Source organism: Euwallacea fornicatus, chromosome 26 (assembly GCF_040115645.1).
Source record: "Euwallacea fornicatus isolate EFF26 chromosome 26, ASM4011564v1, whole genome shotgun sequence".
Lineage (NCBI taxonomy): Eukaryota > Metazoa > Arthropoda > Insecta > Coleoptera > Curculionidae > Euwallacea > Euwallacea fornicatus.
This window is the reverse complement of record NC_089566.1, coordinates 1,387,981-1,407,834: the sequence shown is the minus strand read 5'-3', so window position 1 is coordinate 1,407,834 and position 19,854 is coordinate 1,387,981. Positions and strand designations below refer to the sequence as shown.

Below are 19,854 nucleotides of genomic sequence, written 5' to 3'. Positions count from 1 at the left end.
TGAGTTCTGTTACTTATTGAAGTTATGGTACCTATTTCTGGGACACCCTGTATATTATATGCGGGACTATTACGTGAAATTTGACGGAACTAAACGCGTGTCTTTGAGTCTAAAATTTGGATTGGAAATTGGATTTGGCTTTTTAGACAAAAATTTGATGAAATTGAACTTGTAGCACTACCGAGATGAAAGTTTATTTTGTATCTACTATTATGAATTTTATCACTTCCAGCAAAAAATGTTTTAAGTAGAAACTGTTAACAAAGAATTAAAATCTTTAAAAAAATATGTCTTCCAATTAAAAAAAAAACGACGTTAACACCAAAAGACAAGAGGAAATTTGAAAAAAATTGACATTAAAATGATGAGCAGCCAAAAAAAAACACTTTATTCGAATTGTTTTTGTAGATCTTCTCGAATTAAAAATATTTTCTTGTGCCATTTATCTAGAATCGCTCGGTACGTACAGTATGTTCACTACAGCGACAATGTTGTATTCACTTCATTTATTGGGATTATAATGGAATCTCTCGCCAAGTATGTCTGGAATATGGCTAAAGACGTCCTAGTGAAAAGATTTTTATGGAGGTGTGTGGAAATTTGACAGATTTTGGCCTTAAAGAGAACAAACTCTCAACGACAGTTAATTCAATTGGCCATCAATATCAGCATTGAACTCGATGAATTACACTTCGAGTAATGGCTATAAAATTCAATAATGTTTCACAACTTGTCGATTGTTAATTCTTTCATTTTTTCACTCTAAGTCGGTGTTTTCCAAAAAAAATGTTATAAATATATTTTTTATTTTGAGAAAAACCAGTACCGTGCATTTTTTCCCGTTAGATGTATTGAAGGTAGTACCCATGCGCACCATACTGTTAAAGTTCAATATCATATGCCAAAGTCTATAATTCGCAAATTGCTAAAAGTAAAGAAAAATGGAACATGTTAGGTGAAAAATTTTAAGAATGTCTAAAGAAATTCAAAAAACAAAGCATAATGAAAATTTTCTGGTTGTGGTTTTCCCACAATCTATCGATATTTGACTTTGCTAATCTTAGTGAAACACGCTGTATGGCAAATGCATCTTAGTCAAAACGAGACGTCTTGCGACTCTAATATGTTTTTCCTCTGCACCCATTTGTTATACGTTCTGTCTTCCTTTCAGGTACCTGATAATACCACAAACGGTCAGAATGATAAGGAGCATCTATTAACCTGCACCATCGGAGTATATAGTTGCCGAAACTGATGTTTAACATCTAGTAATTGAGAGAGAATATCTGAGATTCATCTCGGATTACAAGCGCATATTCTAAAGCAAATTAGATAATTAAGTTCTAGACAAGTCCATAGATTATAAGGTTTACGTATCCATGTTGAGGGAGAATATATTTTTAGCCTTTTTTTAAGTCTATTTCCACAAGGTGTAACACATTGAAGTTGAAGAAAGAAAATTGTGACGGAAGCAAATCCAGAAAAAGGATTATTAAATTCAGTTCACCATCCGCACCATGTAAACTCTGAAATACGGCAAATAATTTGCCTATTTCTAAATTGGCCTCATGTGTAGGAATAGTTTTTTCATTATATTTAGTTAGTCACTTCAATGGATAGTGTATAAAATTTAATTAGCATATGAAATTTATTTACTTTACTTATTTAATAATTACGCGTACAAGAGGCTTCGGTACATTTAGTTTTTTTAACGATATATGATTAGTAGGTGTTTATTATGGTAATAAGCCGTTGAATTTCAGTTATTTCTCCGCTTTTTAATTGCATTCTAATCTCCCAACCGGCCTAGGTAAACTGGGGCCAGGTTGAAGTACCCGCATTATTAGTGATAGTAGTTGTTAAGGGTATTGCGGAAGTTATTTTAATTTTAGCTGTTTTACTAGTAGGATTTTTAATTTTCGTGTCTACGATGTGATAACCATTGTAATTGTAAAGTAGAGATGGCGAGCAGAGCTATTTAGATTGTATATACCTTTGATATGTGTCTCGTTATTGCTTTAATTTATTTAAGTAGGAACTAACGCGTGTCTTAGAGAAACACTTTTAGCTTCAATAACATTATCATTACTGCCTTTCATATCAATGAAATTCGATTTGTCTTAGCTTGTTGCGAAGTTGCAATTGCTGAGATTTTAGAATTAGAGATTTAGATTTTAGGCCGAGAAAATTAAGTATTAAATATGAATATTGTAAAGTCTTGTAACGCATCTCGGCCAAGTTGGTTGCAGCGTGTCATTGGATTATCATATACCTCTTGTCAAATATAAAAGAAAAGTTTCAAATATAGGAGGAGACTTGGAATTTTTGCTTTTCAGAGCGAAGGAAAGGCTGATAGAGAGACAGGGAATGCATTTGTAGGAAGAGAGATGAGGTGAACAAAACTAATCAAGACACTTTACCATGCTAAAAGGAACATATATTGTCTGAACCAGGGCCTCTTGTCAGCCTGCAAGCACAGAGCTATTTATGTTGAAATTCTCTCTTCCTATGAGGAGGTATCAGTAGCAGCATATATCACGAAGACGGCTATATAAATAGCAAAACTACTAAAAAGAATAATTTACGAAAGTGTCCGATTAAAACTTTTGGAGAATTAACAAAACACAGCTCTTTCAAATTGGTACAACGCCGCGATAGACCATATTTTGCAAATATATGGTTCCGTAAGTGCAGAATTGACAATTTTAGTTAAAACTAATGACGTGAAAATTATTGTCAATATATTTTAGCATCATTTTCTGATTTTAATTTTTTTCGAAATATTCGGCAATTTTTTAATTGAGTTTTGTGGAAATAGTTTTAGCATTTCTATTTTTAACTTTTCAGGACGGAGTTACCCATCTCTTGGGATTCAAATATTTTGAGGTCTGTCATTTGGAATTTTATTAATTCACCTTTAAAAGTTACATAAAAATGTAAGAAACAATTTCAGTATTACAAGTAATGGCGTTCGGCAATTGGATTCCAAAAATATGTCAAAATGTACCGGGTTGGAGTACGTTGAGCTCCGATTAGAACTGGCAATTCTGTTATTGTGAAACTGTCATTTATAAACCTACTATAGCTATAACCAAATCTAAGAGCGTTGTCTTTTTTAAGTCTCCAAAATTTTTGGGTAGAACGCTTATGTGAGTATCACTATATAGATGATGGGCCCATTTAATGATTTTTCTGCTCGCATGTGGAAAAGAGTATGGTAAAGTCAGTAGTCTAGAGAAAACAATGAAATAAAACAGCCAACAACATTAAAAACAAAAATTAAGTTGATATTTGCTTAATTAATTAAAAATATCTTTTTGAGCAGCAATATCAAGTTTCCGAAAGCCCAGGGTTAGTGAGATTCATGTTATCACTATTTTCAATAATCACTTGTAGGTTATCATTTTGTCAGCCGCGCATTGAGAGTAGCGATTCGCTTATGAGATTTATCCCTCACCGTCACCGCCATCTTAAATATATCAATTATTAAATTACTTATACATACTTTTTAATTTTTTTTATTTGACAAGTTTAGAAACTGCTCTGGAAGACCATAGTCAATGGAAATACTTTGTATTAAACTAAAAAGAGAACCGTGACGTTTCATTCGTTTGTTTTTTGAGCAACCCAAACATTAAATGAGAGCTAAATTATGAAGCTACAGATAAAATTGTAACTGCTTATATAACACAACTTGATTACTCAAACTAGGAGTCAACCTTGCGCAGTTTCTAAGATCCCCGCGAGTGTCCACGAAATTTGTAACATCCTGTATAAACCATAATCCAGAAATATTTGTGTGGATTTCGTCGATTTTTTAATTTCACACGTGATCCTCGATTAGTATTAGTTTTGTTTCTGTTGACAAGTTCCTCCTCGTTTTTTCAAACATTAATTTGATATAAGGCACTCTAACAATTTAGTCAAATGTGAACCGAAACCCTCAATTTATACCGCATTTTTGAAGATGTTTGTTTTGTAAAACATAAAATAAAGATTAAATTAAAACTTTGATCTCCGGGCAACAATTTTACTCACAGCTGCTGATGTTATGTTAAAATATTAAGCTTTATCATTAGTGTTTTTCGGGTGTGTTATACACGAAGCGAAAGAAATCCGCGCAAGAGAATAGAATTTCTGATTGGTTTGGTTTACCATGTGGCGAAAAAAAATTTTTTTGATGCGTTCTACTGTAAGAATACATAATGGAGGTCATTATCTTGAATCAAATTTAGGCGTTTCTTGATGGGAGTTATATAACTGAACAAATTGCTGCTAGTTCCAAAAAGTCAGTTTTTTCGATTTCAATCGCGAATTAAGCCGCAATAGCTTTTCTATATCTGTCCTTCTGTTTGCTGCATTGTGCATATATTTTGATATCTTAAATGCAGTGAAAACGTAAATTTGCTTTAACTTTTTCAGTTTAACATACATTCATGGCTCAATATTTATCCAGACTCCATGTATAAGGACGGAAAATTGAAAAACGGTTAAAATATCCCTAAGTCAATCCTCAAACATTTGATAATGCTATATGCACTCTAAACGCGTTTTGCAAGTGGTTTGTTGCTAAACAAATGTTCTTAAAATGTTTTCATAGGGGTGACCTTTGCGCAGAGATTTTCTTGAACTTGATAACAATGCAATATGCTAACTTTCGCAGAGGAGATACGGATTCCGACGTTTTTACAAAAATTGACAACTTCTGATGTTATGCAATACTTTAGATGATCATTGGGCATGTCTCTTATCGAACTTCTAAGAATTACTCCACTTCCAACTCTACTTTTAAAATCAACCAAAGAAATCTTGCATATTAAATGAAAACGAGTATATAGAATTTGAAAATGTTTACGATGGTAGTTTTTCTTCCTCTCTTTTGGTGTTTTCTCCATATTCCGTAAACGCATTGAAGGATTTTCTGTGAATTTGATAATTCTGAAAGGGATGTAATAAAATAAAAAATAACAGTTGTATTGAAAGTAATAGAGATCGATAAGTAATTTCACGGTCACACATGAATTTAAGTCCATTTTTATAAATTTTTTGTGTCACAAAAAAGTCTTTCAAATCTAAAACGCTCATTCACAAATACTGAAGTTTAAATGTGTTTTATATGAATCGCACTTCTACTATTGTTCATGTCATCAGTGCGGCCCATCGTCTTCTGTGCTGCTTTTAAGTGATAACATTTGAGTTTTATATCTAATAAGAGATAGACATTTGAGACTAATCAAAGACACCCTGCATACCATCACATAGGAGATTACATTTCATTTGTATGTTATACTGATCGTTTACACTAATTGTGATTATGGGTCTTTAATTATTTTATTCAACTAAAATATGTTATATTTAATTATTAAATAATGCTTTATTTATTTAGATTATGGGTGAACAGGTAAAATGTTACTGCTCTCATAAAATGATAGATCATTTGTAACATGTTACTTGTTTGTCAGCTCAATCATGTAATTTTATTATGGTGCGAGGATATTTTCCTGGATTACGCGGTGTTAGCGAAACCAGTATTGTGTCTTACGATATGATTACATTGCATGAATTAGTAATTTTTGAACTACACTCGGGATATGTAACGAAGGAACATCTAGACCAAGGGATTCATTTGTAAATATCAAATCTAGTACAGGGTGTAGGTCGATTTGTATCTGCTTAATTTTAAAGATGGAAAGTTAGGAAAATATTAGATTATTAGGTTTTTCATTGTAGTAGCTATACATATATTGTTGAGTCTTGCGTTAAAATTTTTACCAAACTTAGAAACTTGAAAATTAAAAATGCATTCAATAATGGTATAAGATTATGTAGAGTGTGCCGACTTATTGGTTTTTAATAACGGAAGCTTCGTATGTCATATCAGAAATTAAAAATGGCTTCATGTTTTACAAACTTAAATCCAGAAAATTATTGCGGCTTGGATGGGTTTATTTAATAAAAGTATGATTGCTAGGATGTCCTCAGTTCAATGGTGCGGGAGATCTAATCGGAAATAAAGTAATTTCAGTGTATTAAAGTGTGGCTGAGTATCCAATTACATATTGTAATTTCTATCAAGCATATTTTCAATTTGATAGTTTTTCATTAGAATTACCTAACATTAGACGTGTCTTCACAAGAAATATATAATGGATATCGCTTATCTAAAATGGATCATATAACTTTTGCTTATTTTTAGAAAATCGATTTGAGCGTTTCAAGCGGTGAAATTTTTTACGGAAAGAGAATTGGTTCAGTGGCCGATAGATGTAGCCATATTATTCGGTTCTTTTCAAAAAAAAAATCTACTTAACGGTTAAAATGACAAGTTTGCCGCACGGTTATGACATTAAAATGCTTTTGAAATGAATCTTTTTATACCTTTTTACTTTTTGATGTTGACAATACATCCCACTGCCGAAGTAAACATTATCCGTTTAGAACTTAAACCTTTTAATATGGCGCTTTTATAACATTAATACTACGATTAGGTAATATTACTATTACCAATTTGGACAAACTGTGCGAGGGAAATAAAAAACTTTCCACATTTCCCGTTTACTTTAAATAGAGGCTACCGGCGTTTGCCATTGGGCACTAATTTTTCACAGCATTTGAGCAGAATTCCTTAATATTTGAGTTTCTCTTGCTGTTAATATAAATTTGTATTTATATTAAGTAAAAAAATAGTATAAAATACCCGATTTATGTAGTCCATTGTCGTAAGCTTGTATCTTGATATACTATTATGGAATGTAACAAATGGACAAGATCGTTTGCTTCTATTTTACTAAGGTACGAGACAGACACTAGAGTTACTGTAAAGTCAATTTTGCTGTTTTGGTGCTTGGTTCCTTAGATAAGCGGTATCAATATACAGAGCGAATTTCTTACCTGAATAAATTCGATAAAGAAAATACTGAGTTTTAAAAAAAAGGTGGGGACACGACGATTAGTATTTTAGTTTTCCGTCGTTTTTATGAAAAAAGCATTTAAACAGGTTGTCCCGTGTTTCGGATATCTGGTGTCATCAATTTATATAAATGAAAATTCCTTCTTTTTTTGTTTTTTGCCAATTATTAAAGTGCATCAACTAATACACGGGTGACATTATTATGCAGCAAGTTTAAGGCAATTGAGTCTCGTTGTGAACCTTCATAACTACTTCCTGAAAATTTAATCTACGTGTTTTATTCGCATTTTAGGAAGCCCCACGGAAAGAAATCCACGGACTGAGGTTTGAAGACCTGCGTGACAATTTAATGGATTCCCTTTTGTCAATCCGTGTATCCAGAAATATTTCATCCACACGTTCACGAATAGGTCTGGTAGAGTGGGCGGATTACCCGTTTAACAGGCCTTCAACCACCTTGTTGAAACCAGATAATTCTGTTGGAGATATTTTGTAAAAATAAATATATCAAACGTCAAACAAAGGATTTCACATTTGAATGAAATGTTTATCTACATTAAGTTCATACTCATTTTTCCATCGAAAGTAAGATCTTAAATTGGAATAATTGAACTTTGCCAACAAAAGTAGAACTGAACATTTAAACAATATTTTGTGCATTTATGTATTATAAAAAAAAATGGACGCAAGTTTGAAACAAAATAGCCTTTTTTGAATTTTCTCCACTTTTCTCTGTTTAACTATCTTGCAAATGGCAGATTATAAAAATTTAATATTTGGAACCTATGTCTAATTTGATGAATGCTTAAAGACAAGAAAACACAAGAATTGTCACTAAAAAAACTATATAAAAATATCAATGACGGTCTATCTCGAATTTCGCACATCCAGTACAGGGTGATTTTCCAAAAAGGACGGCAGTCTAAAAGACTAATCGACCTGTTCGAGCTTTGTTGTTTTGGAAAAATGGTCGGTGTTTCATTTATTGAATTTGTTCCAACTTGAAAACTCGCACTATATAAGTTATTGATAACCATGAATTACGCTTTTATTTAGTTATAGCGCTGTGGTAGTGGGTTAACTGTATAAAAACCTTTGAGATGTGGGACTCAGATGAATACGGCTTTAGTAACAATTATAATTGTATAGGTGGATATTAAAAGACAAATATGACGAAAGTACAAAAGTTGATAAAATGCGTTTATTATCGAGCAGATAGTTCGATAATGTTCCTAATGCCGTTTTCATCTGGAGAGTAATTTCCCTTTATATACGTACATAATAATATATTAAGTGGTATAAAAACAAATTATCGTAGAAAAAATTAAATAGAATTTTTACTGTAGCATTTAATACAATACAATTTGATGTGCCTGTTTCAAATTAACCTATAATAATTGTCTGTACTCTATCGTTTATTTTTAACGTTTAACGGTGTTTTAACTTAACGGGGCCATCCCTTCGCCGGCGTCACAAAAAAATAATCGTATGAGTATGATTGAATTTAAATTACAAAGGGGACGGATTGAGTGTCGGAGGGATCCTCTAGGAAATGTCGTCAAAATATGAGTAATTTTTAACAAAAAGGTAAATAGTGCATCGCTAGGAATGCCATCTGCACTACATGTCACTAAAAAAGCCAGATATGAAACTGAAGCTGCAACTAAATTCCTTTGGAAATCTGAATTTTGTTGGGGTAGATGTAGTAGAAATACCAATCAAACTGAAGCCTCGTGGGTAGATTGCGAAAAGAATGAAATGAACGGGGTCATATAGGAAGAAGTTATATTTAGAATGCGAAATTTGATGGTCGTTCCTGATCATTTAATCTTCCAATTTTTGGGTACATAATAATTCTTTACGTAAAAACTCCATAATGGATGATTGTATGAGACTAATCAATTTATGACCGAGGAAGTTCACAATTAAAGGAGTCGAATAGAGGCTCATTACATACAACATATTATGTCGAATTTCATGCTAATTTGCTAATAATTTAATTTTCCTGTCAGAGCTGTTCAAAAACATTTACGTCCGGAAATCAAGATTCGGCAATTTTATCAGTTCCACACAAAAGGTACTTCATACTTAATTCTAATAGAATCATTATTCGCCTACTTTATTGCTCTAGGATTACAAAGAATCGCTTTGTGACTGTATAGTACTTGACCAAAGGTCTTTAACCGAAAATAAGGCATTCTGTGCTAATTTGCCCGTATCTGCTGCAGGGCGTCAAAGATCTTAAATTAATATGTTTTTTCGAAATAATTTCTAAAAGTTTTTATAGATTTTCACTAACTTTGGAACTAAGAGTTACTACGCAAATTGGCGTGTTTTAACGTAAGCAGAATCTGTTTTTAATACGTAGAAATATGAAAAATGGCGCGTGATTTGTAACCGAAAGTTTGCATTTCATTACCCCCTGTACAAACTACTTTCATTATTTCTTCGCCTCTACTAGACTTTATTTTGAGAATATTTGGCTTGTAAAATTTTCGTCAGGCGTACATTTTCTTAAAAAAAATATATATACAGGGTGAGTCGGGAGGAGCGTGTTGTACATGAAAAATAAATGTAAAAAAACTCAAATGTTGTTATCCGATTTTCGTTTGTTTACAAGTTATAGCGTAAATAAAATTAAAACATAAAATTTAAAAAAATTATAAATTTCATAAGAAATTCCATAAATGAACCTTTGGATATCATAGTAAATGTTCAAAAATATTGCCATTAACTTCTAAACATTTTCGGCTTCGTCTATGAAGAGCATTCGTTGCGCTCCTGATTGTTTCATGTCTTTCTTTAATGGCAGCTGCAGCATTTCTAATGCGTTGAATTAGTGCATCTTGAGTGTCCACTTTTACTCTGTACACTTCAGTTTTAAACCAACCCCACAAACAATAGTCTAGTGGTGCGAGGTCTGGAGATCTTGGAGGCCAACTAATAGGGCCACCACGACCAATCCAACGTTCCTTATGAAATTTATAATTTTTTTAAATTTTATGTTTTAGTTTTATTTACGCTATAACTTGTAAACAAACGAAAATCGGATAACAAAATTTGAGTTTTTTACATTTATTTTTCATGTACCACACGCTCCTGAAGTTTGGGACGATCCTCCCTACTCAACCTGTATTTACGATGCCTTCTAATTAGCCATTATTGTGAAAACGATATAAAAAAAGCCATACACGATGCCCAAAGTAAAGATTGATTTTTAGAAACGAATTCATTTTTGCATTTAGTAAAACGGTCAACGTTTTGAAGATTTGCTATAAGAATCAAACTAAGTTGGTAGTTATTTACAATTAAAGCTTTATTCATGTTTTCGTTCCCGCTAAACAATATCGATGAATTGTATCGTGTCTAACGAAATTTTCACAAGAGACAGAAAAGTCTCAAGATAAAATGAGCTAAGGGCAAAGACAAAATTAAATTTATTGGCATAGCGGATAACAAAAATACAAACTTATTTACAAAAAAATGCGTTATTTTGAATACTTGCACGCATTAAAGTAAAAGAATTTTTGCTTTAGCGTTGTCCAGTCATTTCAGGGACATCCTGTGGTGTCGACCATAAGCATTCGTTTCCGGCGACTCAACGAGCTATATTTCATAATCCCTTTTGAAAAATCGTACGAGCAACAAAGCAATAGTTGCTACAGTTCTACAAATGCAAAGTGCATGCTAAAATTTTATATGCATGAAATATATTAGAAAATGCTATTTTTGTGTAAGTTTTGTCATATTGCTATTGACATATACTTCCTACGTGGCTTTAGACAACTAATTTTATAACGTTTTTATTTATAAATCCATTATTTGTAAAAATAAAGTACGATTAGATTTTTTTATTGGGCGATTTAAATTAGCCATTACTCACGAAGGTAAGTAACCTGCTTGGATTTAAAGATGAACTTTTCTCACTTAAGATTTAAAAACACTCAATTATACCTTCGCTTTCAGTGTATTCTGCTATTATTTTATCTCTTGTGTTTGATGCATAACGAGTATCTAAATTTAATTCTTCCAAGAGAACATTCGGTTTCCAGTAAATTAGATGTCGATGTGTCGATATCAAGCATGTTCCAAATTATTTTCAAAAATATATCTTTCCCTGATCTTAATTTTGAAAGGTCCATCGTGATATGAAAAAAAAAAAATTTTGGCATTGCTGTGGCACTGGAATAATTTTTTTTTTCTTTTGCAAATATTTATATGTCAGTTAATAGATTCTGTTAAACAACGATGGAAAATGCAAACCGCTTTTCTCGATCTTTAACAATTTGCAGATTGTACTCCACTAAATTGGGAGAAAAAGGAAATTTTGCACTCTATTATTTAAAAATGATTGAAGTAGGTATGGAACATGCTACATAAGATTTTCACAGAATCATACGCGGAACAAACCGATAATAACATTGGGGATATTCCATTAACAAAAAAAAACAATTTAGATTTGCTACACTTTTCTGGAACGTCTATTGTTGTTCTCTCGTTTTTAGTTATCAATAAAATACAGAAAAAAATACATTCGGGCACACCACTGCGACGGGCACCATCGAATCGAAACTGGTTCTTTTAAATCATTTTCGGTACCAATTGCGAGTGTGTAAGTATCATTGTACATGATTTGGCGATATTTGCCTGTTTGAAATAATGTCAAATAACGCAGTAACAAAATAATCACAATCAATTTGTATAAATCAAAATTATGGTATAAACAATGAATGCTTACAACAACGAAAATACAATCTTACATTATACCAAAGTCTGAAATATCACATATGAACAATAATTATTACACGTTGGCAATAGCAAATGAGCGGGATAAATTACCTTATTTATCTGGACTTCAGAGATACGTTTCGGCACTGGAGTACGGTAAAGCTACTTTCCCCACCTAGTGTGCTAAAGTTGGTTTATTGCATTTTACCAAAAAATTCAGACGATCTTAAGGCGTGAACAGTTCTATAAATAATTTCTGAAGTGAAAATGCCCTTTCCCGCCAATTCGTTGGACCCAATTTCATATCTATGAAATTCGGTAAATTTTCCGTCAATTTGATAAAAATTGCAGCAGCTGCGTGTGAAAAAATGCTCCTTTCCCGCACTTTAATGCGTTGCACTTCACGGCCTCACTTTACCCATTTAGCATCGTGAATAATGACTTGTTCCACGGCGCTATAACATAAATTACAGTATATACAATTTTAATGAATACCCATTACAGATGTTATGCAGGTAAATAGACAACGCTCGGTATTTGCGAACTGCAGTCGTTATCTATTTGAATATTAAAATTTAAAAATTAATTAAGGAACGAGGTGTTTGGGATTATTTCGGTTTTTCTCTGATGGTCAGTTCGGATTCCGCTGATGCGTCATGTTAAATTGATTTTTTTTTTCTACCTACCCAATGACTTTATAGCATCTTCATCATTACGGGTATCAGAAATTCATGTGGCACCGGGGGTTTGAAGTCCAGTGATTTTGTCGCTAACCAAATGACTCATTTTAATTGAGGCCTGTAACTGACAAATAATTCGTGGATACGGGGAAGGGAAAAAAGAAGTCTCAATGGATAAGTTATCTGAAAAATCATGCCTCCCTTATACCTAACTTTCATTGTGGTGTTTTAGGTTTAATCAGTCTCTTGGGGTAGTTGATCATATATTAAAAATAAAATCACGCATCTTGAAACACCATGGAGAGCAACGAATGTATCTGAAAGTTCGGTAGATTTCGATAGCTCATTACGAATTTAAGTTTAAAGTATTGAAGGGGATCGGTTGTTTGCAAGAGAGGGGGATGTAAATAACTGTCCAATTCCTTTATGTAAAATGCAGCTTCTGCACGTAATTAACGATAGTTGTTTTAGTTGTAGTTGGTTCAGACTCGTTATTTTGGCGACATTATAATACTTCTTTTACATAAGACAAAGAACTTTATATAGAAAAGCTGCACATAGACGTCTTTTAATGTTATTCAGCAGGGAGTTTCTTACGTCAATAGAGTAACACGAAATGTATGTATGTGTATATATATATACATATCTATATACATACACATACGTATCTATATATAGTTGTGATATTTAATAAATATTAGATCGTTTTTAATGTATATATTTAGAAGGTCTTCATATTATGTCTTAATTGCGGTCGAATTTTGAAGGGTTTTACTGACCTTTGTTTCTTTGGCTAGGTACTACGATTAGGCACTTTTTAGTAAGGGTGGGTGTCCTTTATGGTTTCTAGCCGCGAGTTTTATCATTCACTGCTCAAAAGTTAGACATCCCAATACAGCTATAAGGAAAACGCCCATCCTGTTAACAAATTATAAGACTGTCAAATGTCCATTTGTAGTAATCAAAGAATGATATAGAGGTAAAACGGAGGTTAAGCAATGCTGAAATTGCTTCAGAATTGGACCCGATATAAAAAAAGAAATCAATACTTGGTACTTGTACCTTTACAACATTATAGATGTTAGAAATAATAGATGTGTAAAATAACTAAAATATTTTTGGATTTTCTAGAATAGGTTTTGGGGTATATAATAATTATGCATAATATTAATACAAAAGTATTTATCAGATTTTTCACTGCTATAAAGTTTAATCGTTGCTAAGTTTACATCGAAGTTAGTTTTCCGGGCAAACAGTATTGCTGAGTTTCACACGTTTGCACAAAGACAACTTGGGTGTAAATCTTTACTCATATAGAACTTCCTCAAATGTAACTTAGAATTTTGCTGTGGTGTTAATATCTATTGATGTTCGTACTTGCACCATATAGTTGAACATGACCAGTATAGTTCCTTTCATTATGCATTATCTCCCTGGGTGGTCAAATCATTGTAATTCAAGATTCTGATTTGCCCAAAGGTTAAATCATACCGTAAACGTTATAAACAGTACTACCGTGTATCGAGAACAGCAATTGATCAAATCTGTAAATATCTTATCATTTGTTGATTAGGCATATTTTACTGTGATTGAGATTTAATACCTATGTCCTGTTAATTTGTGTGTAACCTATGTTTTTTAATTTTTTTAAATGCATGGCTGGGGAAGTTCTTTAATTTACAATTGAACGAAAATTGTATTGGAAGATGCTAGCAAAGGTAATTCATATCTAGACAGGCATACAACCATGCGCAACTTACAGATGTACCTCGTTTTTACTTTTTTTTTATAAAATAAGCAACTTCCTTTAACCGTTTGGTTCATTTAACTTATTTATATCATCGACTAACGCTACTAATTTTTGATCATTCTCAAAATTTGCTTCTGACCGTTTGGAAATGATCTTCCTTGGAAGTTCCAACAACGATACACTTCAAACGTTAACAGCTCGACGATAGCAGAGCATTGGCACAGAATATGCTATGTGAAATATTCAAAGAATTCTGAGGCGAATCTAAAACTCCAACAAAACAGGGTATTTCCATTTAATTTAAGCAAGTCACTTGTCGTCCTCAAATTTTGGGGATATTTATTGGTGGAAACATGATCGTTATGCTTTCAATGACTACTAAACTGCGTTGTACATAGATTTGTGCTAATTTTGAATTATACTATACTATATGATAGTGTGATTCGGCGAAACGAAAAAATTTTAATAATTCTAATAGTTTCACTAGGCACTCTACTAGGGACATTTCAGTGGCACTTTTAATCTTATTTTTAAAGAGATTTCTCCAAGATTTAAAACGATCCCAATAGCTTGATATTGATAGGTTTGATTCTTCAAAATTGCCAAGCTATTTTCTTTTTAATGGTTTCGTGTTAAAATTAAACGCGATTGGTCATGGGAATTTACTAACGTGTAATATAAGCCACTGAAATGCTGTACTAAGTGAACAACTAAAAATGTTTGGGAAAAATCGGTTTTTGAAAGGTCTTGACAACTTTCATGTACCCGCCAAACTAATCGAAATCTTCCATTGCCATAAACACGCTCTCGAAATCCCTGAAGTTGGATCCTGAATCGTAATTCCGAAGCCTTTCGGTGGTTGAGGTCGCATAATAATGATTTGATATGAAAGCTTAGATGGTGCGTTATGTTTAATTTCTCAATAGGTATAACTAATTTTTGTAGATAGGACATTTTAAAAATAACCTTGGGGTTATTTGCGTAATTCTAAAAGTTTAAAGCAAAACCTTTCCGAATAACAATAATTTACTCGCGAGTTTGTCATATCTGAAATATGAAAAAACACTGCAAATGTTTACTCGTGCAATTAACTTTCAAACTCTACCAGTTATCAAGATGTTTACACTGATCGACGAAGGAATCTCTTCCCGCATACAAAAATTTACAGCTGACTTGGATGTTATATCATTTGTTAATATACTGAAAATTGCAATTTATAAACTATAATAGATTCAAAAATGTCATAGGCAAACTCCTATTCTACTTTAGTGTATGTTAATATCTCCAAAACAGGTCGCCTCTGAAGTTGTCGATTTTGAATTTACAAAAATTACAAAAATTCAAACATGCCTCAAATCATTTTCTTCTACAAACCCGAAGGTACACACCTAGCAGTTACTACTTAATAAACGATCATAACTCATGGCTACTTAGCAACTAGGTATGAATTGACTTTGCTTCAACATATCGAGGGTTAAAGTATGGTACGTGGTCGTACGTTGCAAAGTACAAATATTACAAAGAAGCAAATTTTCGTGAATTAGGAATGTACGTTGAATTCAATGATCATTGTTTTAACATTAATAGGTGCTGATGGTACCTGCAACCAGGTTGAATTGCAAGGTCCTATTTATTTGCTTTTTGAACGTTAACAAACGTGTTTTGTGACTTATTGTTGTTTGCTAGCAGAGCGAAAAAAGCACAAAAAAATTAGAAATTGTAAAATTGCATTTTCGATAAATTTAGGAGTTGCGAAGTATCGTGCTTTAGTCTTCGATATCTCTTTTCTGCAGCATTATTTGCACCTCAGTACCTACTTTATTTTAGTGTAATTTTTAGTAATAAGTAATTTCTACATCGGAAAATTTTACTACTGAGCTTCAGCCAAGCCAACTTTTATAATCGATTTAGAAAACCAGCCTTAATTAAGACAAATATTATAATGATCTTTGTTCAAAGTTCTAAATACGAGAGACAAACTATTAGTTGCTAAATAGTACATTTCAACGATATCTAATCGCTCTCCATTAAACTATGTAAATGCACAGGGTTATATTGAATATATTAATATTTCTAATTACTGTAATATAACAGCGAACTAGTTTATAGAGATTATAATATTATTGTAATGTAATAATTCATACACACCTACTACTAACAAGGAGTTTTGGGTAGTTTTTTGCTTTATGTTATACGTAACGTGTAATTGCTTACAAGTAAGACTGGCCTACTCATTAAGAGCGTTCAAAAGTATTTGACAAAGCTATAAACGCAAATTAATCGTAATCAGATTTGATTGAATGCATACGTCCCGTCCTGAAAATGCCTTTCACACATTTCTAAAGTCTATCTGCATCTAAAGTTTCCAGTAGGATATTCCAAGAATATGTCAATGTAAGGGAATAACTAGTGCAGATCGACCTTAGTGCTTCATACGCCATATGTCTGGCACAACCACCACGACCGTGTGGATAACAACTATTTTGTCTCACAAACTTTGTCATGTAGTTTTGTACGTCATGTAATGTATATAACACTATTTTAGTTTGTAGTCATTGTTATATGGCTTTAGCAAAACGTAGATAGATAGAGGTGATGGTTCTTGACCCTGATCCATGTTTTACTTTCACTACCTATTCCATGAATTAAGGACTAGAACCTCAACATTTCTATCTGGTCATTCAACTCATACTCTCTAGTTTTTTTTTGTATATTTTTGGTTGCAGTATTATCACGTTAAGCTTGTTTTGAGCCCCAAGAGCTTACTTCATCATTATGCAACTTTTACAGGGACTGAAAAGTAATTTAAGTAGATGATGTAAACAGTGGCGCACAAACACTGATCAAACCCATTGTTATTAATTATATTTACCAATTACCTACTTGTGGTAAAATCTAGTTTTGTGTGTAGGTTTTGAAAGGAAAGTTGGTGTTCCGTATATAAATATTAAAATCGAACCTAGTTGACTGTCACATGACACATTGTATTTCACTTATCATCATAGCAGAGATGAAAACCTGTGATGGCATCATTATTAATTCTTACTACCTAGGACCGGTTCTTCAATGTTCTGTTAAAATTAGATGTTAATTAACTTGCGGTGCAAGTTCCGAACCTACAGATATCGGGCCAAATTTCATCTTCGTTTGAAAACGCTGCCTGCCAGCTAGTCGTTACCTGACGGCCGTCTTGCTTAGTTGGACATTGAAAAACCAGCCCTTGTGGCCAAATTATCAATATGCTGTCAAATTTAATTGTAGACCGATTTCGATAGAAATGTTAAAATAAAGTCTAGCTATCGGTCAGAATATTTGTTTCTATGGAAAATAGCTTGAAATTAAAGTTAATAATTGGGCTCTTAGTGTGCTGGTTAACTGTAAGTTCTATGCGCCACGCTGTATTGTCAGCTTACATGGAGAAAGAAAAATTCTGAACATTGTATTGCTGTACATAATAAAGTTCCCAAATTAATAATACTTTCCTACACGTTCCAAGGGTTCTTTTTCAAACGTAATTTGTACAACGTCCCTGTTCTAGAAGTAATAATTAACGAAGGTTAGTTTGGGGGTGAAATTCCGAGCTGATTCAAGCTTTCGTTCGCATGCGCAGCTTAAACAAGCTGGTCCATTTTCGTTTACTTCAATCAACATTTGCGGACGGTACGAAATCAATTCGGAATTTGATTCTCAGGCGAAGATCACGTTTTATCAACAAACACTAAAGTGCTGATATTTAGGTTGGTTTTATTACTTGGTAATATTATGGTAATATTATTTCCTATTATCGTTTTACTTTTTGGGGGTTTTTGGTGAAAAGATACTAATTTTAGTCAGTTACCATATTATGTTATATTATTATTGCGCTTATTTATCTTAAGTGGTTGTAGAATGGTGTATATCTTTACTGTCCTAAGCGTTTCCTTGGTGGTAAATGTAATAATGTCCAAACAACGTTTTTGACTAAATCATTTTGCAACGCTCCAAAAATAGTCTTCGAATGCCCACCATTTCTACAGTTTTTATCGTGAATATACACCTTTCAATTTTTATGCTTCAATCGACCAGTTACTAAGTTCAGAAAATTTTTAGGCAAATGCTATTGAAAAAATGAAGTGATGGGCTAATTGAAGATCTTAACAATTTCATATGTAGAACTTACCAACTTTTAAAGGCTGCACGATACAAGTTTTAAGAAATAACCCTAATACACTGTATTATTGTTTAGACTTTTAAGAAACTAGGTTTTGGCTAGTGTTTTTGTTAAACATTTTGCTTTTCAATTTGACAATAAACGTAATGGTTTTATGTTCAGTTTGTTTTATTTTCACCGGTGCTATTTTCCGAGCATAGTAAGCTTTAAAGTCTTTATTGATGATGGGCATAGATCACTGTAAGCTAAACATCTGTAAATTATTTTTACACCGGCCCTGATATGTATCTGTTCTTTGCACATTACACCAAGCGCTTGTGCAAATCTTACGCCTATACAATTTACAGTACATAGCATTCTTTACATTCTCGATAGTGCGTTATAGGGCGAACTGATAGCTCTGTCAAACATATTTGCGGTCACGTGACGTATAATATTTTTTACAACTTACTTTAGTTGACATTTTACTACATTTTTCTTAATTTTTATTTTTGATTTTACATAACTTTAACACGTTTCAAAAGACATTTTTCAAAGTTTTACAGGACCATTTCGTAGATAGAAAGATCGGAACAATCAAAGAGCTATTCGCGCCAGGCGACTGACCAATACGTTATAAACACCGCTATCATACGAGGATCGTTCATTAAGTATCGAAACAAATCGATAAAGCTAAAAAAACGGTTTCATAAATTAATACAAAAGATTTAGGACTTTAAGTTGTCATCCTTGTGGCGAGTTCTAATCAGCTGATTAATAAGATTCTATGATAATCTATGAATCATTCAGTTCAGGATGGCAAGTATGATTGAGAACTGTACCGCGGACGAACAACGTGCTGCCATTAGACCTTTAGTCGCAGAAGGTGCTAGAGGTAGTGAGGTTCATGTAAGGATATTAAAAGTGTATGGGAACAATTGTTCCAACCCCTCGAACACTTACAAGTGGGTTGAATAGCGTAAAAATGACCGCGAAAGTGTCGTTGATGAACAGCGAAGTGGATGACCGGTCGAAGTTTCAACTGCCTAAATGCCTTAAACATATTAAATTTTTATAGAAGAGTGAAGAGAGAATAAGAATTATCAGAAAAATTTCTGAATTATAAAAGAGAATTATATAAATTATACAAATTAGAGGCTGCGTTTATTATACAGTGTGACCCATTTGTTATGGGGCCAGTCTGTAAAATGTTTACTGATTGTGCGATTTAGCCCGGATTTTTTTTTCATTTTAGTGCTTGATAAACTGCTCATTTTCAGCAAAAATGGCCTGATTCAAGGCCTACTATGACAGTTTCTAGGAGCGAAATTTTAATAAATCATATTAGCGAGATTTTTAGAAAAAATCTGTGCACGTCACTGGATTGGCCACCTCTCAAAACGGGCCTGTACAACATTTTATCAAAAAAGTTTAAGTAATAACGATTTTGTAGAAGAATTAAAACTGCATACTCAGTAGTTATTTATTTTGAAAAATTCATAGTCGGCTGTGGAGAACAAGTGAAGTGTTTAACTGTCAAACAAACGCAACAAACATCAACATCGATATCAGAACGTATTTGTGCTCGACACAAATTAGATTGTTAATCGTGATAATTATGGAAAATTTAAGTGTAAGAGAAAATACAGAAATTGTT

The 19,854-nt window shown here is 32.8% G+C and overlaps 1 protein-coding gene across 1 annotated transcript in view; it reads left to right on the top strand.

Annotated features, from left to right (window-relative positions):
- Hipk (Homeodomain interacting protein kinase) overlaps nucleotides 1–18,375 on the top strand; it is an 81,148-nt gene extending 62,773 nt beyond the window's left edge. The window contains exon 23 of the mRNA XM_066296850.1: nucleotides 1,172–18,375. The gene's annotated coding sequence lies outside the window, so the exon portion shown is untranslated. The remainder of the gene's footprint in view (nucleotides 1–1,171) is intronic.
- Nucleotides 18,376–19,854: the final 1,479 nt, after the last annotated feature.